The sequence below is a fragment of the Hylobates moloch genome, unplaced genomic scaffold (genome assembly GCF_009828535.3).
Source record: "Hylobates moloch isolate HMO894 unplaced genomic scaffold, HMol_V3 SCAFFOLD_3, whole genome shotgun sequence".
Lineage (NCBI taxonomy): Eukaryota > Metazoa > Chordata > Mammalia > Primates > Hylobatidae > Hylobates > Hylobates moloch.
In genome coordinates this window covers 21,950,066-21,975,569 of record NW_026652278.1, presented here as the reverse complement: position 1 = coordinate 21,975,569, position 25,504 = coordinate 21,950,066, and the positions used below count along the sequence as shown (strand labels likewise).

General features: G+C 39.9%; 1 pseudogene; it reads right to left on the bottom strand.

Annotated features, from left to right (window-relative positions):
- Positions 1 to 1,908: 1,908 nt before the first annotated feature.
- LOC116480558 (small ribosomal subunit protein eS6-like) overlaps positions 1,909 to 25,504 on the bottom strand; it is a 49,276-nt pseudogene continuing 25,680 nt past the window's right edge.

Sequence of the window (25,504 nt, the reverse complement as noted above, 5' to 3'; positions counted from 1 at the left end):
ATTCAGCTTCAAGAATCTTTGATAAGAATCTTTGTTTTTATGTTACTGATTCTATAAGAGGAAGTTTCTTTTAAAGTTGCCTCTCCTCTTCTTTTCTTTATTTGTTCTTTCCAAAAGACAGTTAAAATTTATGGAGCCAAGCACTGCACTAATGACTCAGATGATGGTAGGGCTAAAGACAAGTTTGTCCTGGCCCTCAGGGAGATTGTATTCTTGCCAGACAATACAGATATCAGGAAAGAATTACACATTCTTTTAATCAATTATGTATTCTAAACAACTGCTTTTCTGAATAGACATTTTAAATACAGTCTATCTAAAAGCACTAGAGAGATTCTGAGGTTACCAGAACTGAGGGGCCAGGATTACAGAGATAATGGATATGCAGGAAAGTGAGCCTGTGACACTTATTCCCTTGAAGCATTTGCCTTTTCTTAAATAGGAGTTACAGAACAAGAGGTAGAGAATGAGAGCAAGAGAGAATATGATAAGTTTCAGGAAAGAGCACAGTGTGACGAAAAAGCGAAGTGGCACTTTCATCAGTCTAACACTACAGGCGAGAGAAAACGCTGAAGTTTGAGACTCTCTAAGAATGAAGGATCTTGGAAAACACAGAAGATTTTCAGGGTGAATCCTTCAAGGGCTACATTATAGAAGTGGGGTTGGATCAGAGGTTGACCAAGCCTTACAAAGTCTGAGAATAAGCCTCAAAGAAGTGAGTCCGCTAATTGGTTTAAGGCATTATGGCCCTGTTCTAACCACCTGCCAAGAGGATCAATGATTGGCTGATAACACCAAATAATGCCAGTGAGCATGTGGAGCAAACAGGAATTCTCATTCATTGCTCCTATTCAAAAATGATGCAATCATTTTGGAAGATACTTTGCCATTTCCTTAAAAACTGAAATATAGTCTTACTATGTAATCCAATAATTGTGCTAGTGGGTATTTACCCAAAACAGTTGAAAATTATGTCTACACAAAAATCTGAAAGTGAATAGTAGCTTTATAATGGCCTGAAACTGGAAGCAACCAAGATGTCTTTTAGTAGGTAAATAGATCAACAACATGTGGTTCATCCATACAATAGTATATTATTTGACAGTAAAAAGAAATGAGCTATTAAGCCACAAAAATAGGTGGAAGAACCTTAAATGCATATTTCTAGGCAAAAGAAGTCCATTTGAAAGGAATACACACTATACGATTCTAACTAACTATATGACATTCTGGAAAAAGCAAAACTATAGAGATAGTAAAAAGATCAGTGACTGCCAGGGTTTAGAAGGAGGAGAGGGATGAATAGGTGGAGTTTTAGGGTATTATTGTGTAATAATGACATTGTGCATTTGAGGGAACATAGAGAACTATATAACACACAGAGTGCATCTTAATATAAACTTTGAACTTTAGGTAATGATAAATCAATATTGTTTCATTAACTGTAACTAATGTATTATACTAAAGCAAGATATTAAAAACAGAGGAAACTTTGTATGTGTGTGACAGGGAGGGCTTATATGGGAACTCTGTGCTACCTGTCAATTTTCTGTAAATCTAAAAAGTAAATTTTAATATAAAACAAAAACTAATTGATAAGTAATTTACAAGTAAAAAACTAAGAGAAGGAATAGACAAATGTGCAATCACAGTAAGGCACATTAACATACCTTGGTAACTGATAGAACAGGCAGAGCAAAATGCTCAGTGAGGACATAGAAAATCAGTAAAAACACAATTCAGGAAAACCTGATCTAATTGACATATGTACAACACAGTGCCCAACAGTGGCAGAATACACATTCTATTAAGTGCATGTAGAACAAAACTGATTACAAGCAGAAACATAAATATCAATATATATATTTTTTGAGCATTTAATCTCCTCTAGTTGTTACTCAAATAATCTCATTTTTGACTGGACTCAGACTTAGGGTAGAAGCTTCCAGACAGGACAGTCTGCATCTCTTGGTGATCTGTTCCTGGCATTTTTCTTTGGCTTCCTTCATTGTCTTGGCCAAAAGTTTAGCCTATTCTGCAGGCTATTTTTTATTTTTCTTAATACTTTGTTTCTTCAGAGCAATACACTGGTGTTTGTGTTGCAGGACACGTGGAATAACAAGATGCTGACTCTTGGGTGCTTTGGTCCCGGGTTTCTTACCTTTTTTGTCTAAAAGGTTTCTTACAACATATTGGAGGATGCCATCTTGTTTAGGCAGATTAAAAAGATTGTGGATTCTGCTAGCTCCTTTGGGCCCCAGGTAATGAGGTACCACAGCATCAGTCAGTACAGGAACATTATTCTCTCCTTTTTTAAATTTTACAATAATCAAGTTGAGAACATTCAGAATGACATCCACAATGCAACCTCGAACAGATTTGTGCTTTTTTTCTCCAGTTCTCCTTGGTGTATAACAGGAATGCCCCTTTCTCAGTAGCAGGCAGACACAGCCATGGGTCAAGACACACTTCTGCATGGGGAAACCTTGTTTGTCATTCCCACCACTGACTCAGACCACATAACCACTCTATTCTTCACTCAGAGTGTTAGCAGCAACTTCTGTTATCACACACTTCTCATAAAAAGTATGAAATTTGCATTCATCATCCACTTCAATGAGTTTCTGGCAGCCAGTGGCTGGGAAGGACATATTCAGCTTCAGCTTGAAGCAGTTGATCACCTCTGAGGTGCCATGAAAAGGTGTTCAATATATTTTAAATGAACAATTGCATTCAGGCTGTGCTGGAATCAAGCACAAAAGAATGCTAAAACATTCCCAATTACTTGGAACTTAAGCAACATATTTTGAAACAATCCAGGGATTGAAGGTAGAATCACAATATTATAAAATATTTCGAACTAAATGAAAATGAAAATATGATATAAAATTTTGGAGGATGCTAATAAAACTGTGGTTAAGGGGAAATTTTTAGGTCTAAATGCATACATTAATAAAAGATGGAAGGCTGAAAAATCTCAGTATCACTCTCAGAAAGAACATTCAATAGATCCCAAATGAAACTGAAGGAAAAAATAATAAAGAACAAAATTAATGAAACAGAAAATATAAACAGAAAAGATTCAAAGAGCCAAAAGTTGAATGTTTGAAAAGGTGAATAACATTGTTAAATCTCTAGCAAGTCTAGGCAAGAAGAAAAGAGGAGAAATTAAAAAAAAAAATCAATAGCAGAAATAAAAAGGGAGATTGCTACAAGTCATTCAGAGATTTGGAAAGATAACAAGAGAATATACTGAAGAATTATATTCCTGAAAATTTGGAAATATAGACGTAGGGGACAAATTTCTTAAAAGCACATTTTTAAAAACCTGGTACAGTAAGAAATAGAGAATCGGAATGGTCTTATATCATGTAAAGGAATTGAATGTGCAATAAAGAACTCTTTTACAAAGAAATATCTAGGCCCAGGTGTCATCTTCTCCAGTAAATTCTTTTAAATGTTGAAGGAATAAATAACAATTTTATGCAAATGCTTGCAGAAAGTTAAAAAGAAGAGGAAACATTTTCAAATTTGTTTTATGAGGACAGCATAAACTTAATACCAAAACCTAACACATACAGGACCAGAAAAGAAAGCTACAGGAAAATCTCAGGAGCATAAATGAAAAGTCTAAACTAAAAATTAGTAAATAACTCTAGTGATATATATGTGTGCATGTGTGTGGGGGGGAGGGGTAGGTAGACAGGTGACTGGTTTTATTTTAGGAATAAGGTTTGCAAACAGAATTTGGGAAGTTTGTTTATATTTAATAACCAACGTTATTTACCACATTAACAGAATAGGGGGGAAAAAGAATATAATAATCTCAATGAAGACATTTATAAAATCAATCCCCATTTATAATAAAAATTCTTAGCAAACCAAGAATGTAAAGGCCGTCCCATATCTGATAAGACTATTTACAAAAACCCTACAATGAGCATAATACTTAATGATAAAATATCAAAATTTTGCCTCTATGATCAGAAATGAGACAAGTATGTTTATTGTTAACGCTCTTATATCCAACATTGTACTGAAGATCACTTAGAAAATCCAAAGGAATTTACACTAAAATAAGTTTGGCAAATTAAGTAGGAAGGTATGATGTTAACATTTTTTAAAAATCAGTATTTTTACATACTAATAAAAGATTTTAAAATAAATCTTATTTTAAAATAAGATTCAAAATAACAATACTATCAAAAGCATCAAATATTTAGGAGTAAGTCTAACAAAACTTATAAACACAAATCTAAAAACTTTCTTGAGAGAAATTAAAGAATACATAAATAAATGGTATATGTTCATATATGAAAGATTCAATAATGTAAAAATGTTAATCGTCCACCATTAATATATATTACATGCAATCCAAATTAGAATTTTAGAAAGTTTTTGTTTTTTTGTGGATACTGACAAAGTAATTCTAAAATTTGTATACAAATACGAAAAGTGTACAAATATCTTTGGTGACCTTGAAAAAGAACAAAAATTATGGAGAATTTACACCATATCAAGACATTAGGCTATAGTAATTTAGACAGTGTGTTATTGGCATATGGCATTGGAATAGAATAGAAAATTGAGAAAGCAGAATCATCTCCGTATGGTTAATTTATTACAGAAGAAACAGTAATAACTGTACATTCCAACTAACAGTGCTGGGCTAAATAAATATGCACATGGAAAAAAAATAAATCTTAAGCCTTACCTCATACCAAATGTAAAAATTATTTCCAAATGGGTTGTAGATATAAATGTTAAAGATTTTAAAAAGTGCTTCTGTAAGATAAGATCTTTGAGATCTTTGGAATAGGCAAAGATTTCTCAAACAGAACACAAAATGTACTAACAGTGAAGATTGATACACTGAACTACATTGCAATAGAGAACTTATTTTCATGATTAAGAAAGAAAAATACAATAGAGTAGAAGACATTTGTTAAGAAATAAAGAGATCCTGTAAATCAATATGAAAAAAATGACATGAAAAGGCACTTTGCAAAATAATGATTAATATCATTATTAATCAGGGGAGTTAAAGTCACAGTGAAATACCACAACAGAACAACAAGACTGATACAGTGAAAAATATAGATAATACTAACTCTTGTAAAGGATATGGATCAGCTGAAACCATTGTGAACTGCTGGTTTGAAACATTTCAGAAACTTCTTTAATAATATATACTATCACTTAATACAGACTGTATTAGTCAACTCAGGCCACCATAATAAGATACCATAGAATGGGTAGCTTCAACAACAAAAATATACCCTCTCACTGCTCTGGAGGTTAGAAGTCTTAGATTAGGTGCTACAATGTTCATGCTCTGGTGAGGGCTCTCTTCTTGGCTTGTGCACAGCTGCCTTCTTGCTGAGAGAGAAAGAGAGAGAGAGAGAGATCCCGTGTCTTTTCCTCATTTTATAAGGCACCAGTTCTATTAGAAGGCTTCCCTCTTATGACCTCATTTAACCTTACTCTCCATAAAGGCCCTATGTCCAGTACAGACACATGGGAGGTTATGACTTCAACACATGAATTTGCGGGGAGGGAACTCAATTTAGTCTATAGCACTTGCATTGTTCATGATCTAGCAATTCCACTGCTAGACTGCAACCAATAGAAATGTGATGCCAAAAGACATGCTTAAGTATGTTTATAGCAGTATTTTTTATATTTGCTGCAAACTAGAAATAACCAAACAGTGCATAAATGGTAAAGCAGCTAAATTATTTGTGGTCTTTTGTTACATGGATCTTTGCTCTGTATGAGGAAAATAAGTGAACTACTGTTAAATGCAATAACATAGATGGATGTCAAAAACATAATTTTCAACAAAGGGAGCCAGACACAAAAGAGTACAATACAATTCCATTTATATAGTGCTCAAAAACAGCAACACTTAATCAATGGCAGGAGCAATCAGGGTAATTATTTTCTTCAGTTCAGAAATTAAAAGATCATCTTGGCTGGGTGCAGTGGCTCATGCCTGTAATCTCAACAGTTTGGGAGGCCTAGGCGGGCGGATCACGAGGTCAGGAGATCGAGACCATCCTGGCTAACACAGTGAAACCCCATCTCTACTAAAAATACAAAAACAAAATTAGTCAGGCGTGGTGGCGGGCGCCTGTAGTCCCAGCTACTCGGGAGGCTGAGGCGGGAGAATGGCGCGAACCTGGGAGGTGGAGCTTGCAGTGAGCCGAGATCGTGCCACTACACTCCAGCCTGGGAGACAGAGGAGACTCTGTCTCAAAAAAAAAAAAAAAAAATCATCTCATTTCATGTATACTTTCCATTACACAGTCAGCTTTCAACTTTATTAATACTCCTTCAGAGGTAATATGCATTTTTAGCTCTTTCTACTTTTAAGGGTTTCTCTGTCTTTCATTTTTAGCAATTTGATTTTGGTGTCCCTCACATGTATACTGGGCTCTGTTTTATTATTTATTAAATTAGTCCACCTGCCTCCATTTCTCAGTATATTCAGTTTGTCCTTTCTTTCAGTTAAATAACCCCATCTTCTCTATGGTCAATATTGTGTTAAATCTATCCATTATGTTTTTAATTTGATGTTTATTTGATTCATTTTTTTATAGCTTCCAGTTCTCTGATGAAAATCTTTAATTTTTTTCTATTTTTTCTTTATACTTTTAAACATATGAATTGTAGGTATTTTGAAGTCTTTGTTAACATGAATACAGTGGATCCTTGTTATTTGTGGATTCCATATTTGTGAATCTGCTTACTTGCTAAAATTTATTTGTAAACCCCAAATCAATACTCATGGCACTTTCACAGTCATTTATGGAAATGTGCAGAGTAGTGAAAAATTTTATTTTCTTAATGCACATGTTCCTAGCTGAGATTGAACAAGGTGACACTCTACAGTATTGTTTCAGCTCTGCTGTTGTAAACAGGTGTCTTATTGTGGTCTATTTTTGCATTTTGGTGCTTTATTTGGCAATTTTGCTGTTTATGGCTCCCAAGCATAGTGCTAAAGTGCTGTCTGGTGTTTTAATGTGCAAGATGGCTGTGATGTACCTTACAGAGAAAATATGTATACTAGACAAGCTTTGTTCAGGCATGAGTTATAGTACTCTTTGTCATGAGTCCAATGTTAATGAATCAATAATGTGATACATGCAGAAAGAGAAAGAGAAAATTTGCCAGTCTGTAAGTAACGCCACTCTGGAAAGTGCTAAAGTAACATGTATAGTGCATAATGAAGCCATGGAAAAGATTATAAAGTGTCAAAAATTTTGGATTATTAAAATGACGATTGATTTTTCAAAAGCATAATGTACAGCACTACCATGATGGTGAATGTCAAATAAACTTAATGTTACATCACTCAGGGTCAGGAAAATGTTACACACTTCCCAGTTAATGATGCTGGCTCACACATTTGGAAAGGTGATATAACATGAGAAATGTTAAATGTAGGCAAGGGAGACTCTGAAGATCATGAGGCTGTGGAAACATTTTTAAAATACCTGCTAAGTAGTATTATACAGGAAGATTTATGTGGAAGAGGAGGTCGTCAAAGCTGATAACACTGGCTCATCTTACAAGATGTTGTCAAACAAACTTATATAATGACAACAGAATCTTGGCTGATAAAACTGTTGTGACCAGAGGTTTTCAGAATCACATCCTATATTTCCCTGTGTAGCAATAGTTCACTATTCATTACTTCAGCATTCTTAGCAATTTATAGAGCATAGCCACCACAAATAACAAGAATGACTGTTTTGAATCATCTGTGGATCTGTTTTTATCATTTGTCTTTCCCCTTGGTTATTGATCACATGGCCCTGTTTCTACATCCCTAGTAAATCATTACTATTTAAATATCTTTAAAACACTGCAGAGTTTCAGCTGATCTTATCTTTCACAAGTAGATTCGCCCTTTCCTCTGATGGACAAATGGATGTCAGGAGGCCGGGATGGGGTGGCTAATTTCCTTATTCCAGTCAGGGACTGAATGGGTCAAGCCTGGGCTACACTTTTCATAATTATCAGTCTTAATCTAATTTCCTCCTATTGTTAGGTTGTGGCCATCAGGAAACTTAACTGAGAACCCAACTTTCTTTTTTTTTAGTACAGAGTAACTGCAGAAATTTTTGCTCTACTTTAAGGAGATTTTTGGCTTTGCATCTTGACTCAACCACTTTTTATAACTTCAGAATTTGGCAAAGGTATTGAAGAGGATATTGGTTATATGTTTGAGGCTCCTCAAATCTTCAATTTTGTCACTTCAGCCCAATATGACTGCCAAAATCCAATTCTGCTAGTTTATCTCTCCCATAGCAGTGGCCCTTTACCAAGGCCAAACCTGGATTTGCAGATTTTAGATGTGCTCAGATTAGCAAGTGCTCAGGGGGAAAACAGTTGCAGATAGTAAATGTTGCTTCATGACTCCCTTGAGGGCTGTATTCACTTGCTAGGGCTGCCGTAACAAAGTGCCACAGACTGGGTGGTTTAAACAACAGAAATTTATTTTCTTTCAATTCTGGGGCCTAGAAGTCTGAGATTAAGGTATCAGCAGGGTTGGTATCTTGTAAGGTCTCTCTACTTAGCTTGTAGATGGCTGTCTTCTCCCTTTGTCTTCATGTGGTCTTCCATTTGTACCTGTGTCTGTGCCCAAATTTTTTCTTTTTCTTTGAGATGAGTGTCTCTCTCCTATGTTACTTGGAGCTGATCTGGAACTCCTGGCCTCAAGAAATCCTTCCATCTCAGCCTCCTGAGTAGTACAGATTACAGGCATGAGCCAACATTCTGGGTTCCTAATTTCCTCTTCTTAGGAGGAAACTAGTCATATTGGATTAGGGGCCATTCTGATTATCGTATTTTAATTATCTTTTTAAAGATACTGTCTCCAAATACAGTCACATTCTGAAATACTGGGGGTTAGAGTTTCAACATATGAATTCAGAGGAGTCACAATTCAGTCTGTTACCGGTGACAGGTATCCCAGTTACTGGTGGCAAATTCCAAACAGGTCTGTGGCAACCTCAATTCCTCCCTCCCCAGAAAAAAGAATTCAACTGAGGGAAGTAAATCAGAGAAAGAGATCCAGGCAAGTTTCAGAACAGAAGTGGAAGTTTATTTAAAAAGGCTTTAGATCAGGAAAGAAAGGCATGTGTGCCTGGAAGAGTCCCAACCGGGGATGTCAAGGTCAAGTGTAGTGTTTAAACTTATCTTAGGACTTTAGAGGCTGGCTCCTTTCCCATGATTCTTCCCTTAGGGTGGGCTGCCCATATGTGCAGTGCCCTCCTTACCCTGGCAGGTGAGCACAAGCAGTGTGTTTAGGGAAGTTGTATGCATGCTGTTTTTATCATTTGTCTTTCCCCTTGGTTATTGATCACATGGTCCTGTGATCAATAGAAAGCCTCCCCACCTAAGGGTTTCTTCCCTTTTCTGGTAGAGTGTCCTGGAAGGTCATACTCTGCCATTTTGTCTCTTAGTGCACAGGCCTGGGCAGTTGCTTCTCCCTGGCAACTGTATTCAATGAACACTTTAATGCCACAGATATGGACCATCAGGAAATGGCCTCTCCCTGGTGCTGGCTGCCAATTTATCACTTCTAGAGATGCAATGTAATGATTGCCAAACCATCACCTGACATTCCTAGTGGGTGGGGAAGAGCCCCAGTCAAAGCCTAACTACCTGTAACAAGTCCATAATACTCCTGGTCTATAGTTTCTCAGAGCCTATTCTCATAGTGGTTCCTTGTCTCCTAGGCACTGCGAGACTGGGAAATTCTGCTGTTCTTTTCAGAGTTTGGATTGTTAACCAAAAAGAATTTGAGACAGGTCTCAATCAATTTAGAGGTTTATTTTGCCAAGGTTGAGGACCATGTCCTATGACACAACCTCAGGAGGTCCTGAGAACATGTGTCCAAGGTGGTTTAGTTACAGCTTGGTTTTATACATTTTAGGGAAATGGAAGTCATAGATAAAGACATAAATCAATACATGAAAAGTATACACTGGTTTGGCCTAGAAAAATGGGACGTCTCTGAGCTGGGGCTCAGAGGTCATAGGTGGATTCAAAGATTTCCTGATTGGCAGCTAGTTGAAAGAGTTAAGCTCTGCCTGAAGAGTTGAAGTCAGCATAAAGAGATGCTTGAGTTAAGGTAAGGTGGGGCAGGGACAGGGGGAAGCCAAGGTTCTTGTCATGTAAATGAAGCCTTCAGGTAGCAAGCTTTAGAGACAGATATCTCTTTCCAAGCCTTAAAAGATGTCAGACTCTTCAGAAAAGACCTAATAATGACTGACAGGAGATTCTCTACAGAATGCAAATTTCCCCCACCAGAGATGCTTTGCACGACCATTCAAAATATATCAAGGAAAAACATTTTGGGGTAAAATACTTTGATTTCCTTCTGTGCTTGCTCTCTGTCATGTGATGCTATACCAGAATCAGGTTGGAATTTGGTATCTTACTGTTACATAGAGTCTATTTTGCCAGGCTTAAGAGCTCTGTTTTAATGTTAATGCTTGTCAGTTACCTCTTAACTCCAAAGGGAGGAGGGTATAACGAGGCATGTCTGACCCCCTTTCTCATCATGGCCTGAACTAGTTTTTCCTTCCTTGAGATCCTCTTGGCCAAAAGGGGGTCCATTCAGTCAGTTTAGGGGCTTAGAGTTTTATTTTTAGTATACAGGTCATAGCGCTTTCTCCTTCTGCTTCAAGCAGCTTCAACATTTAGCAAATGTCCTAAGAGAAAATGTTCTCAGTTTGAAGCCATTCCATTTCCCATTTAAGTCACTGCATCCCTGTGCATCTGCTCCAAGCCTTATTGTATCACTTTCTTAGCTCTTGCCCTAGCGTCATTGCTCTGCCTGAGCCAAGCCCAAATTTTCAGCCTCTAGCTCATGCCCAGAATTGGCAAAGGGCAGCTAAATCCTAGCTCACCTCTGCAATGCTTTCCCCCATAGAATTTCACTGCTGCTAGTCTTCACTGTTTCTGCAGCACCCTAATGCCTTTACATGTGTGCCTTTCGAAACTTATCAAGTTTTTCTTGTTCTTCATGGGAACATGGCTTGCATGAACTTCTCTATCTTATCAGGAAACCAGGTCAGTGGTTGAGTTTAAGGAGGGATGAGTAGTAACTTCTAGGTGTTATGAAGAGAGTCTCTGACTTAATCTGGGAGTTGGAGTTGCAGAGGTGTGTTCACATTAAGAAATCCACTGAGTTGTCCACTTAGTGGACATGTTCTGGAATGTATGTTATGTTTCTAATAAAATATATACTTTTCAAAAAGGAAAAGACAACATAGGAAAGAAAAATACAAAGCTATGTGCTAAATACAACTTTTCCAAAACTCAGTGAGAAGGTAGCTTTTATATAGAGGCTCTCATTCTTCTCCCAGTTTCTCTGCCCTTAAATTCACACTCTTCCTGTATCTTTTCCTGTGTAAAGTGCCACCCCTCTTGATGTGAGGTGATCAATAACCCAATTCTCACTCTCTTATCCTGCCATTGGACAATTTCCCAAATCTGGGTCCTTGCATCAGGACTGGTTTCCTAGAAATTTGGCAGCATAAGTGGAGAAACCTGTTGGTATTCCAGCATGGGAAGGGAATTTGGGGCTCCAAATCTCACAGGCTTAGTTGGGGGCAGGTATATCTTCCTGCTTGGTTTTTCTGACAGAATGATTTACAGGTACATCTGTTTAATTAACATCGTACCTGTTGGTGTGTGCACATACTCACATCTCTGAAGACATTATTAGTTCTCAGAGACAGCAGATTCTTAAGCCGTAAGAGGAAAAAAAGTAGCTACTCTAGTGCCTGTGAGCTGCAGAGTCCTTCCTTTTCCACAAAGTAAGTCCAATTACTATTCCTTCCTCCTTCCAGATTGAGACGTAGGGGGCCTACTAGAATAAGAAAGAGACCATATGCCCCTTCTTCAGGGCTCCCTCAATTACGCAAAGAGAAACTGCAAAATGTCTACTCTAGAAAGAGCTCTTTCCCCCTCAGTCTCCATTTGGGGAAAGGGATAAGGCTTAATTATAATTATGGTAAGGGCAGTACAGGAGAGATATAAAGTGTCATAAGAGTGAATTGTGGGATGTGTTTGTGTGAGACCATCATGTTGGGCCCATTTGTGACCCGTCTCTGCAGCCAGGGTCACTCTGTTTACATGCTCATCAGATGATGTCTGCAGTGGCTGAAAACGAAGACTGTCTAACATCAGTGTCCCAGTCATTTTGTTTCCTTGGTATTTCTTTTTTTTTTTTTTTTGAGACAGAGTCTGGCTCTGTCCCCCAGGCTGGAGTGCAGTGGCGCAATCTCGGCTCACTGCAAGCTCCGCCTCCCGGGTTCACGCCATTCTCCTGCCTCAGCCTCTCCGAGTAGCTGGGACTACAGGCGCCCGCCACCACGCCTGGCTAATTTTTTGTATTTTTTAGTAGAGACGGGGTTTCACCGTGGTCTCGATCTCCTGACCTCGTGATTCACCCGCCTCGGCCTCCCAAAGTGCTGGAATTACAAGCGTGAGCCACCGCGCCCGGCCCGTTTCTTTGGTATTTCAATGCATCTTTCAGGGTGGATGCTTTCTGGTGGGATTTACCATGATACAGATTTCTTTGTGCCCACTCGTGTATATTTATCCATATGTCTTCACCATGTACACCCTTATCTCCAGTCTTTCAAACTTTTTCCTCCATGCTTTGAGAAACCAGTCAGAAATATATTCTCACCTTCAGCCACTGAAATGGGAGTGTATCCAAGTTGGTGGATAAGGACTGGGTTGACTGTGATGAAAGGAAATAATATGAAGTTTTTGGTTTGTACCTCCTATCCTAAAACACACAACCACACATACACAACCACACATACACATTTTTCTATAAGCATCTCCTCCCACTCTTCTACCCACTAAAGTTAGGCTCTGGCAGCATCCTACAGGAGTAGGATGGAAGTGACACATTCAAAATCACAAAATTGGTAGAGATATGAAAATTGAGTATCACACAAGTTAAGAAACTTGCCAAAGTCACTAAGCTATTAAATGGTGGTCCTAAAACCTAGGATGAATGGAATAACCATCAATAAAGTGAGTTTCGGATCTCTAGTGCCCTAAGTCTACCTCTACTCTCACATCCACTACATGTTTTGTGGAAGGTGTTCTCGTGGAGAAGAAAGATCACAGCTTTGAAGTTTGGCAGATTTGGGTTCTAACTGACTCTACCAATTTCCAAACATTTGTCTTTGAGCAAACTCTCAGGCCTCACTTTTCTCCTCTGTAAAATATAATTAATTCTATCTGATTTATAAGATTGATATTTAAATTTGCATAGAAAACAGCAGCTAGTATACTTTGAGCATGTTGTAGAAACTTAACAAATATTCATTTCCATCTTAGGAAGATCCCATTATGATGGACAGAGCTACATTTTCGGTCTCTCAAGCCAGTGAGCAGCCTATCAAACAGGGCCCTTACCTAATCCCATGGATAAACTAAGGCCTTATTGTACATCAGCCTCAAGGTTGCCATTTGGAAGGCAATTATATTGATAGCAATTAATTTCCTCAGTCCTGGCTTTCCTGTTAATTATTCTGAAAACATACCCACATTCTGTCAATAAGCCTGCTTTCAAAATTAAAATTGTAGCAATTTTTCATCCTTAATAAAGGCTCCTTCCTGTTTCCACCCTTCTGTTTCACAATTGAAAACATCTTAATTCTTGAGAATTTAAAGAATGTGGGAAAACAGGATGTATAGTCTTCCTTTATAACAATATAAATTTCTCTCCCTAATAATTGCTCCCTAAAGAAGAAAATGACCTCTCCTTTATCCATTTGGTGCAGGGACTTTACATTCTCTGCCTTGCTCAATGTGCACACCAAAGCTCCATGTAAGTGATTGCTAACTTGTTATCCTCACATTAGAAATGAAGAAAGCGAGGCTGAGAGAGGTTGCCTCCCTTAATCAAGATCATATGGTAAATGTGAGAGTCAATATTTGAGCCATAGTTTGTCTGATATCAAAATCCATGCTTTTTTTCCATGCATGTGTTGCTTGTGTGCCATTTCTACCTAAAATCACAGACACACACACACACACACACACACACACACACACACACACACACACCCCACTCATCTTTATGCATGCATACAGACTTTTACTGCCTCCTATTTCTGGTCTATTGTTAAGAGAAGGAAGTAACTCTCTTCTCCATCAGCTTCTATCCTCCACGTCTAAAGTCATTGTCTCCCACTAACCTCACTGAATACCCAGGAAACAGTAGTTGTGAATGAAGCTTATTTATTTTCTTCATGGTATTGAAGAAAGTTATTTGCAGATTAGGCATCTTAGGGACTCATCTCCGCACTGTCACTGATTTGCTTTGTGGCTTGGGAAAGTTACTTGTCTTCAGTGACCCTTGGTTTTCTCACCTCTAGAACAAGAGGTTGTACAGGACAATCCTCCAGGTCTCTTCATCTCTTTGTCTATGACTTTTGCCTTTGTGATTTCATGTCTGCAGCCACATGTCCATACTTTGGGACATGTCATCACAGATCATTAGCATGCATCTTTCTCACCCCTCATTCCTGTTGGAGGGCAAAACAACTTTTCTTTTTTCCCTTTCTTGATAGTGCAGGAAGGTTAAAGGTTGGAGGAGCCTCTTTTCTCACTGACTCTATTTTCAAAGAAATAGTTTCTTCTATTTAAAGAAAGTGAAGTGCATTTATTTCAAAATATCTTCCCCAAATATATTATGTATCATCTATATATTTTTTCTAAATATTTAGAATCCCATTTCTATGGACAATCATCTTTCCTTCAAAGATTTCTGATGGGCAATGCTGAGTAAACACAGTTTCAATGAGAGAGCAAAGTCTAGCTTTTTCGGTTCAACTGTAGAGGAAAGAGATGTTGACAGGAAACCTAGTTTTCCTTGTGGTTTTAGTTCTGAAGGTGAAGGAAGGAATTGCTGGTATCTTGAGGTCATTTTTGTCTCAGCTGAAAACCATCTCCCTGATCAACCAAATGAATTTTAATTACTAGGAAAGTATGCATACGTCTTTTAGATACATCTAACTCTTTGCCTTTGGATCATATTTGGAGCCAAATTCTGAAAAAGAATGCAATATATCAAAATGTCTTCTGTTTCCAAAGGGGAGAATAAATGATGATTCCCAATATTGATGTTGAAAATTGTTCTCTAAATGGTAATGAGGCATCACTAGGTAAACGTTTGCTAGAAATTTGGGAAACAAACCACTTCCATGAAGTGCAACCTAACAGCACAGTGATTGTGAGGAAGAGAGGCTAATATGAAGGCAGAGATATCAAATACGCCCAAAGTAAAGTGTGGAGGAAATGGTCAAGATTTGACCATATCTGGTGAGCCTCAGCTTGGGTACAGTCTGAGATATCATTGTATTCCCGAACAAGGAAACCAGAACAAAAATGCTCCCACTTAAGTTTCTGTATTACTGTCCTTGTCCCAGTCTTTTGCCAGTGTAGTAGGAAGAAAATTAACAGTGGAAGAAACAGGCACACCATTCCTCTCAATATAGGAGACTCACTGTATGAAAGGAAGGTCCATGCCCCAGGGAGGCTCTAGACCTTTGTTCACTGACCCAGGGCCCTGGTGCAGGATGCAACCTACACAACTGTGTGTAGCAGCCCTGGACTCTCAGAGGTGCCATGTTTTCTCTTGAATTGGGACCTTGTCCCAGCCTAGAGTCCTCTCCATCCCTCCTCCAGCCTTTTACTGGTTCCCTCCTCCAGACTTTTACTGGTGTGCTACACACTGTTCTTTTAGATGTCTGCTTAAACATTACTTCCTGGGACCTCATCCTGCATTAGATGCCTGCTTTAGGTATCTCCACCTCACCACTCATAACTGAGCTGCAATTGCCTATTCTTTGATCCTCCCTGTGATCTAGGGAACGCCTAGAGGCCACTGTTTTTTTCCTTTTCTGCTATCCATGGCGTTGAGCACAGAGTGGGCACCTGGTAAATCTGTGTAGCAGAAATGAGGGAATAGGTGAGGGAAGCAGGGAAAGAGAAAAAGGAAGAAAAGAAGGGGAGACAGGGAGAGAAAGAGAAAAAGAGAATGCGGGAGATGAAGGGAGATACAAGAAAGAGACAAGGAGAGAGAAATAAAAAGGTTGAGAGTGAAGGAAAGGAAAGGGGAGAGAGGAGAGGGAGAGAGAAGAGAACTACGTCTGCCGCCCAGGAGGTGGAGCTGGGCTTCCCTGCATCTTCACCTGTCTCCTCTCCTCTCTCACTTCTCACCATCTCATGGTCACACCTCATCTAGTCCTAGTGTGTGGATCCAACAGAACAAAACCTTTTCACCTGTGAGAAATGCACAAGTCAGAGTCTCCCTTTTCTTTTCTCCCAGAACTATATTCTAGGATTTCCATCAACAATGTCAAAATCCTAATCTGAGGAGTAAGCTCAAACCAGCAAGACCCCTGGAATTGTGGGTCTCCTCATTCAAGTTTATTAAGCTCCTGCTAGTGCACAGAGAGCCAGGAGGATGTTGTAGGTAATATGGGCTACAGAACGAATTGTTTTACAGAGCTTATTAAAAGTGCTTCCTTGGGGAAATGCCCTTTTTCTGCTAGAGTAGGGGCTCATGGTCTTGCTCTAGGGCCTCTTGTTTATGACATGTTCTGGAAAAGGGTTCTGGGTCTGGAATTTCCTACTAGGCCAATGAGAGAGAAATTCACTTGGTTGCTAGAGGGCTGAGAATTGAATTTAAGTTTTTACTTAAAGTTGTGATTTTTAACTTGCAGCAACATTACCTTGGGCAGCTTGTTTAAAATGAGCAGTTCTGGGTTCTAACCCCATAGACTCTTACTCAGTGGGTTGGAGAGGGGTCTGGAATTCTGCCTCCTGCTTGCTTCTGATACAGGCTCTCAGGACCTTTAGGGAGAAGCCTGACAGAGGGAGGCTGTGGCCAACTCTCAATGCAGTTCAAACCCTTTGCTTGCGGACTTTGGTTCCACCATGAGCAGGAAAGAAGATGGTGAAACCTCCAGCCATATAGTTTCTGGAGAGGGGACACTGACCATATTTCACTTGGTGGCTAGGCCTTGGTGGGTTTGGAGTATCCAATTTAGGTCTTAATTTTGTTTCTTCCAGAACTTTTCCTTCTTGCTAGGGTCTCCATTACTGGGAATTGGGCTACATCCCATTCTTGTTACCTTCTAAGGTGGCTCCACAAGGTGAGAGACACCATTCCCTCTAGTGAGAACACAAATGGTGTTTTGTGAAATAACAACTCTGCACAGGGCTGGCTTCTTCCTGGGAAGCTACAGCCTAGGTAGCAAATTAGAAACTTTGTCAGAGAAGGTGGGTAGGAGGACAAGATGCTGAAGATCCCTCTGGTGGTCCATAAATGTGCATTGACAAGGGCGGACTGCAGAATGTCAGCTGAGTAGGGAAGAGGAGGGGGGTGGCAGGGAAGTGTGGGAAGGTGAGTAAGGATAGCAGGAGCTAGAATCTCTGCTTCCTTTCCCATTTCAGCTACTGAGTAGCTGGGGGATGTGGTGTCAGCCTTCTGGCTCTCAGGGCTTCTGTTTGCTCTTACAAAAATGGAGAACACACTGCTGGCACCCTTGACCCCCACCCCATAGCTGCAATGGGAAGGGTAAATGCCATGACACATAGGGAAGCACCTTTAGAAACCCACGCAAAAGTCTTCCAGCCAGGGATTTCATACATTAACTTGAAGGGTCAGAATCTGCCATCCCAAAATATGCTACTTTGGCACACAGATTATTTTGGGATAAAGGCCCTTTAAAAAAGCCAGCAGGTGCAAGAAAGGTGTTCTGACCCTCCCCGTTATCTTCCTGAAAGCAGGAGATAAACCCCCATATGGAAGATGGCCTCCCTGTACCAGAAGGGAAAGAACATTCTTATCATCAAGGACAGGAAGTTGAGACCGAGAGAATTCTGTACAAACAGACCTTGTTAAAATCATTCTTATCTTCCTTTAGCCTCCCCACACAGTTTACTTTTACACAATTGCCTCTTTTTGTTTGACCTGGTCTAAAAGCATTTAGGTTTTGCCACTTCTTTGAGTCTTCATTTCCTTATGAGGGCTTACAAAAAAACTTTGATTAAATACATTTGCATGCTTTTCCCGTTAATCTGTCATCAGTCAAATTCTCAGGCCCAGCTGAAAAACTAAGTGTGAAGAGAGAAGATTTTGCCTTCCCTACACATAATAAGCAGCACAATTGCCATGGAAGATTATGTCCTGTGACATTTCTAATGCCTGTATTTCCGGCCGCTACCTGTCCTTCCTTCCTATACATTTCCAGGTGCTGTGTCTCTGCCTGGAAGGTCAGCTCATAGCTTCCACTGTCTCTCAGCCTAGAGTTCTTTTTTTCTACATTTGGCTTCTCAGAAGCAATCCATTTTTTGTTGGTGTTATTTTCTCATATTCTATACTCCTCTCCTGCTTTGTTTCCCATATTCTAGAGATGGCTGCTCAATTGGTGAGTTCTTCAATAAATACCTTCTAAAAAATCATATGCCCTTCCACAGTCTATTCAGTCCATTCTTTATTGCTTTATTTCTCTACAAAAACCAAGTGAGGTGACTCGTCAAAGTGCAAGGCCTTGACTCCTGGGAAACCAGAGAGATCATTCCTACAAGGCACTGCTACCTCCAGTCTAGAATGGTCTAGACCATTCTCCCAACACATCTGCCAACCACATCTGTTCCTGCCACCCAGCCTCTTCTATCTCAGGCCCCAGAGTATTCCACTTGCTCTTCCCTCCCTTCTCTAAGTAGCACCAAGGCTCCCTGGCCCCCTTCATCCATGTGGATCTCAGCTCAAATGTTTTTTCTTTAGAGAGTCTTCCCTTGATTTCCACATCTTACACAGCTCTCTCATTCGACATTCCTCTACCCTGCTTCATTTCTCCTTCAGAGCACTTTAACCGGTGATTCTCAAACCTAGCTGCAATTTAGAATCACTTGAGAGCTGGGTAACTGCCTAGGTTCCCAAGCTCTAATCCCTGATTTAATTGTGATAGAGGAGCTGGCATTTTTTTAAAAAGCTCCCCAGGTAACTCTTATGTGGAATCAGGGTTGAGAAATTCTAGATAAACATTGTTATATATTTGCTATTTGACTCAACTATTAGAATAATCATAGATTGCAAATAAATAAAGGCCACAAATTCCTTCCAAACCTGTATACCTGCCATTTACAATGTATCTTTGATGCATCTCCCATCAAGAGATGGAGTACCCTTTACATCTGCACTGGCCTTGTGTCTTGATTTGACCAGTAGAATGCTGAAACACAATACTGTAGAACATCTGAGGGAGCCTACTGGAAAGAGAAGGGCTATGCGGAGCAGAGATAAGCTGTCTCCGCTGAGGCCCTTCGAACAACCAGCTGACAGCTAGCACCACCTGCCAGCTGGGAGTCAGGCCTTCTTAGACCACCAGCCCCAGATAAGGCGCCACATAACTGCAGGTGCATGAGTGGACCCAGGTGAAACCAACAGAAGACCAGCTCAGCTAAGCCCAGCCCCAATTGCCGACCCACAGAATTGAAAGTAAATGGTTATTGCTTTAAGCCATTAGGTTTTGGTGCCACTTGCTATGCAGCAATAAACTGATATAGAATGTAGGTCTCATGAGGACAGAGACTCTGTGTGGTTTTGGGGTTGTTTATTTGTTGTTGCTATTCTATCCCCATTCTCTAGGTCAGTGCCTACCAGAGCACATGGTAGGTTCTCAACCACTATTTTCTAAATAATTCAATTAAATATCTGATAAACCTTTAAAATTGCTGTTTTGCACTTGCTAAGAGTCTGGTTGGCATCATGGGAGACTTCTCTAAGTACTTAGAGTCAGCTAATTAGAAAGAATATGACTCCTTTTCTCTTCCCCAAGAAATACCTTAAACTGCTGCAGTGAAGCTTTCCTTTCTCAGTGGGTCATTTCATAAAAGGGTTGTTTGTTTAGCATAAATCTTTGCTGACTCAGGAAATCTTTTTCTTTCTAACTCTTCAGTTTAAACACTTCTTAGTTCAGAGATACTTCAGAAATTGACTACTTCCTTCAGTTCTCCCCTGAGAAGAGCATCAAGGTAGCTGGGGATGAGAGGACACCATTCTGAGCAGGTGGGTGGGATGGGAGTGGAGCTGAGGGCAGTGGAGTACAAGGCATTTGCAAACAACAACAACAAAACTGGAAAACTGGTGACAGTGGTTTCATGTCAGTTTCTATTATAAGAAGACTATATTTTGGTAATAAGCTCTATTCAGAAGCAAAAAGCCTGTCATTATAAGTCCCAGTGCAACGAGAAACTAAGAGAGGGCTAATGGGGTGCAATGGGGTGGTCTAACCAAGAATTGTGTGCTGAACTGGAAAGCTTTTTGAGTCCAGCTGTCTACAGCTGGGTTCTCCCTTAAGCAGACTCTGAAACTAAGATTTGGGTAATCCCAGGAAACACAAGTAGGGAAGTGTGGAGGTGACATAGGAAAGGGAAAGAGACCAACAAAAGATGTGTTGATGAGCAGGTTACTGTGTGGGCAACTGGAGCTCAGTCCTGTCAGGGACTCTGGCAGACAATGGAGAATACACTTCTGAGTTGTCCTGCTCCAGGAAGTAAGGAGGCTGGCATAGACATCCACCTATTTTGGGCCTGCTCTATGTAGGAGCCTTGCCTATTCCTGCAGTCAGAGCAAGCACTTAGAACAGAATGGAACAACAGCGAGTACATAAACCATGAGGGGATAAGTGACAGTGTCTGCTATAATGCCCAGTAGTTTGCAAAAGAGCCCATCCCAAGCAATGCAGCTCCTGAAAGGAACCGGGTAGCTGGTGGGTGGGATCTGCCAGGCCCTGGAAGCCTGTCTAGGCATTTGTCCCAGACTTCCCTACAATGGCCACTCTCCCTCTCAAGATACCGCTCCTTCCTAAGGGTGCTTGTCTCCAGATCTTAGAGCTTTCTTAGGGTGGCTTCCCCTGAGTGGATGGCAGAAGGAAGTAATGGCAACGTCATATTTGATACAACAGCCAATGCTTATTGAACGCCACTTATGTGCTGGACAAGGATTATACCATTTCATTCTCAACAATGCTGTGAGAGATACTGTCATGAAACATCTTTTGTATCTGATAGAACAGGCACAGGGGGGTGAAATAATTTTCCCAAATCACACAGTTAGATGTAAGAGTTGAAATCCTAGCTCTGTCCTTTGATACCTCCACACCCTTGACCATTACCTTTGACCACTACTCCCTATAATAGGGAAATATTATAAAGGGTTTATGGGCAGATACAAATTGTATCCTGGGATGGTCTCTGAATAGCTAGATGACTTTGGATAAGTCATTCAACTTTGTTTGTTTTGAGACAGGGTCTTGCTGTGTCACCCAGGATGGTATGGAGTGGCGTGATCTTGGCTCACTGCAACCTCTGCCTCCCAGGCTCAGCTGATCCTCCCACCTCAGCCTCCCAAGTAGCTGGCACTACAGGCATGCACCACCATGCCCAGTTAATTTTTGTAGAGATGGGGTTTTGCCATGTTGGCCAGGTTGGTCTAGAACTCCTGGGCTCAATTGATCTGTCCACCTTGGCCTCCCAAAGTGCTGGGATTACAGGCATCAGCCACTGTGCCCCGCCTCAGTCATTCAACTTTGAAGCTTATTTAACTTTGAGACTTATTTTTCTCATCTGTAAAATGGACCTAAGGATCTATCCTAATGGGGTATGTGTGAGGAGGAGATGGAATTGTGTGTTTTGGTGGCTGGCACTTAGGAGGGCTCCACAAAAGTATGCTCTTTGCATCCGCCTATGAACTCTGCCTTCCTTCCAGGTGACATCGTTCTCATTCTTTTCTGTGGTGCTCAGAGGACACCCCCAGGCTTGCCTTTGTCTTGTGCTGCTTTGAGGGGAGTTTTGATCCAAGAATTTATTTAGATCATACATCCTAGCTGGGTGGTGAGCTCCCTGAGGCAAGGAACTAAATTTGGCCTTTTATTATCATTGTCTTTGTATTCTCTAGAACATGGGTTTAGTGCTGGCACCTAGTTAATGCTTGATAATGATTATTGATGTTTGTTCTTGTTAATAAGAAAAATAAGAAATATTTCGAAAACAGAAAAATGTACAGACAACCTGATTCCAGTATCTCTGGAGGGCATTTTCCATCCATGCTGAGTGTCTTTCTGGTCCTCAACCTAAGTATTTGAGGCTTCTGATAAATGGTAAGGATCTCTGTCACCAAGTTGGACTCTTGCTATACATTCCAGCGAGCTTCACATCTGTCTAGCATGTACGAGTGTTGCCAATTCTTGCGGGGCCAGCATCTTCAACAGTTGGGTCACTGCAATGATATTAGCAACATTTATTAGGCACTCTCCATGGTACACACTTTATAGATACTGCCTTGCTGAATGTATACCTGAAATATAACATGTAAACAGTATCATTACATTTGAAGAAACTCAGTCACAGAGAGGATAAATAATTTGCCCAAAGCCACATGGCTTGAAGAGGGTAGAGCTTGGATTTGAAATACGTCTCTCTCATAATTTCTTCATGGACTCTGTTGATATTGGACTCTGTAACTCTCTCTTATCCATTCTTCTATAACAACTCCTCTCTGGTGGGCAATACATTCAGTCTTATGGTTAAAATGAGATTTGCAGAGCTGGTAGATATATAATCTTAGGACAACTTTCAAGATTTTAGCTCAGAACCACTGAGTCAGCCATTAACTGACATTATGGTAAATAGTTACTCATTTATTTGCTCATTATCTTTCTCTATTTACTGAAATGTAAGCTCCAAAAATGTATTTTGTTCCCTGCTATATCTCTCTGCATATAACAGTGCCTACGATGTAGTAGGTGCTCAATAAATATTTGTTAAATGAATGCATCCATTATATGCTAATTTCAGTTTCATTATGAGAGCAGCCGTCTCATTTCTAAGCTATTTGGAGGCACTTCACTCCTTTCTGCCCCTCTCCATAAATACACATCACCACTACATTTTATCCTCATGAGACTTATATTTAACTGGTCAGAGGACACATATGAAACCATAAAGCACTTTAGGTAACCCACCACATAAAAGCAGGGTCCTTATATGTTCTGGACTCTGTGGAGTTAGGATCTGAGAACCTAGTCTAACACATAAACATTACAAAAGGAAGCTCAATTTTTACGTATGTATCTTTAAGAACATAAAAGTTGATAAAATTCATAACCTATAAGCCATGTTTCTGATAAGCACCTTTCCTCTCCTTCTTCTTTTCCACCTGCTATTACTCTGGTATCCCTAAAAGTCTTTCTCGATGTCCAACCTATTTGACATTTCTCTCTTCTTCCTCCTTCATAACTCCCAGGCCTATGTTAGGTGGACTGCCTGAGCCTAGTTGCCTAAGTCTACTGATCTTCCCTCATTTCTCTAGTATGCTATCACTTGCTAGCTGTGTAACCTTGAGTGTGTTACATATATGGTGCCTCACCTTTCTTGTATATAAGGAGGGCATTTACTCCTATGCAGAAGGTACTATGAAGATTAATGAGCTCATACTTATAAGATGCTTCCAACAGTGCCTGGTACACAGGAAGTGCTTAATAACCTTAACTGCTAGTAGTAGTAGTAGTGGTCATAGTATTCATAGTAATATTATCATCTGATTGTACACCACTAAGTACTGGAGAATCAACCAACTAAAATGGGAACTCTAGAGACAGCAGAGAGAAGGGATTAATCTGCTGCTGCACAGTCAAATATCTCTTTTTTGTTGTGTATGTGTATGGGAGAATTGGGTACAGGGAAAGGTGGAAGCCTCATTACAAAATCCTGCACACATAGACACCAGGTACTACAAGAATTTAGGTACTAGACGATTTCTCTTCTCTCTGTACTGTAGCTCCTGGTATCTATTTTCAGTGTTTTTTTTATTACTATTATACTTTAGGTTTTAGGGTACATGTGCACAATGTGCAGGTTTGTTACATATGTATCCATGTGCCATGTTGTTTTGCTGCACCCATTAACTCGTCATTTAGCATTAGGTATATCTCCTAATGCTATCCCTCCCACCTCCCCCCACCCCACAACAGTCCCCGGAGTGTGATGTTCCCCTTCCTGTGTCCATGAGTTCTCATTGTTCAATTCCCACCTGTGAGTGAGAACATGCGGTGTTTGGTTTTTTGTCCTTGTGATAGTTTACTGAGAATGATGTTTTCCAGTTTCATCCATGTCCCTACAAAGGACATGAACTCATCATTTTTTATGGCTGCATAGTTTTCCATGGTGTATATGTGCCACATTTTCTTAATCCAGTCTATCGTTGTTGGACATTTGGGTTGGTTCCAACTCTTTGCTATTGTGAATAGTGCCGCAATAAACATACGTGTGCATGTGTCTTTATAGCAGCCTGATTTCTAGTCCTTTGGGTATATACCCAGTAATGGGATGGCTGGGTCAAATGGTATTTCTAGTTCTAATCCCTGAGGAATAGCCACACTGACTTCCACAATGGTTGAACTAGTTTACAGTCCCACCAACAGTGTAAAAGTGTTCCTGTTTCTCCACATCCTCTCCAGCACCTGTTGTTTCCTGACTTTTTAATGATGGCCATTCTAACTGGTGTGAGATAGTATCTCACTGTGGTTTTGATTTGCATTTCTCTGATGGCCAGTGATGATGAGCATTTTTTCATGTGTTTTTTGGCTGCATAAATGTCTTCTTTTGAGAAGTGTCTGTTCATGTCCTTTGCCCACTTTTTGATGGGGTTGTTTGTTTTTTTCTTGTAAATTTGTTTGAGTTCATTGTAGATTCTGGATATTAGCCCTTTGTCAGATGAGTAGGTTGCAAAAATTTTCTCCCATTCTGTAGGTTGCCTGTTCACTCTGATGATAGTTTCTTTTGCTGTGCAGAAGCTCTTTAGTTTAATGAGATCCCATTTGTCAATTTTGGCTTTTGTTGCCATTGCTTTTGGTGTTTTAGACATGAAGTCCTTGCCCACGCCTATGTCCTGAATGGTATTGCCTAGGTTTTCTTGTAGGATTTTAATGGTTTTAGGTCTAACATTTAAGTCTTTAATCCATCTTGAATTAATTTTTGTATATGGTGTAAGGAAGGGATCCAGTTTCAGCTTTCTACATATGGCTAGCCAGTTTTCCCAGCACCATTTATTAAATAGGGAATCCTTTCCCCATTTCTTGTTTTTGTCAGGTTTGTCAAAGATCAGATAGTTGTAGCTATGCGGCATCATTTCTGAGGGCTCTGTTCTGTTCCATTGATCTATGTCTCTGTTTTGGTACCAGTACCATGCTGTTTTGGTTACTGTAGCCTTGTAGTATAGTTTGAAGACAGGTAGCGTGATGCCTCCAGCTTTGTTCTTTTGGCTTAGGACTGACTTGGCCATGCAGGCTCTTTTTTGGTTCCATATGAACTTTAAAGTAGTTTTTTCCAATTCTGTGAAGAAAGTCATTGGTAGCTTGATGGGGATGGCATTGAATCTATAAAT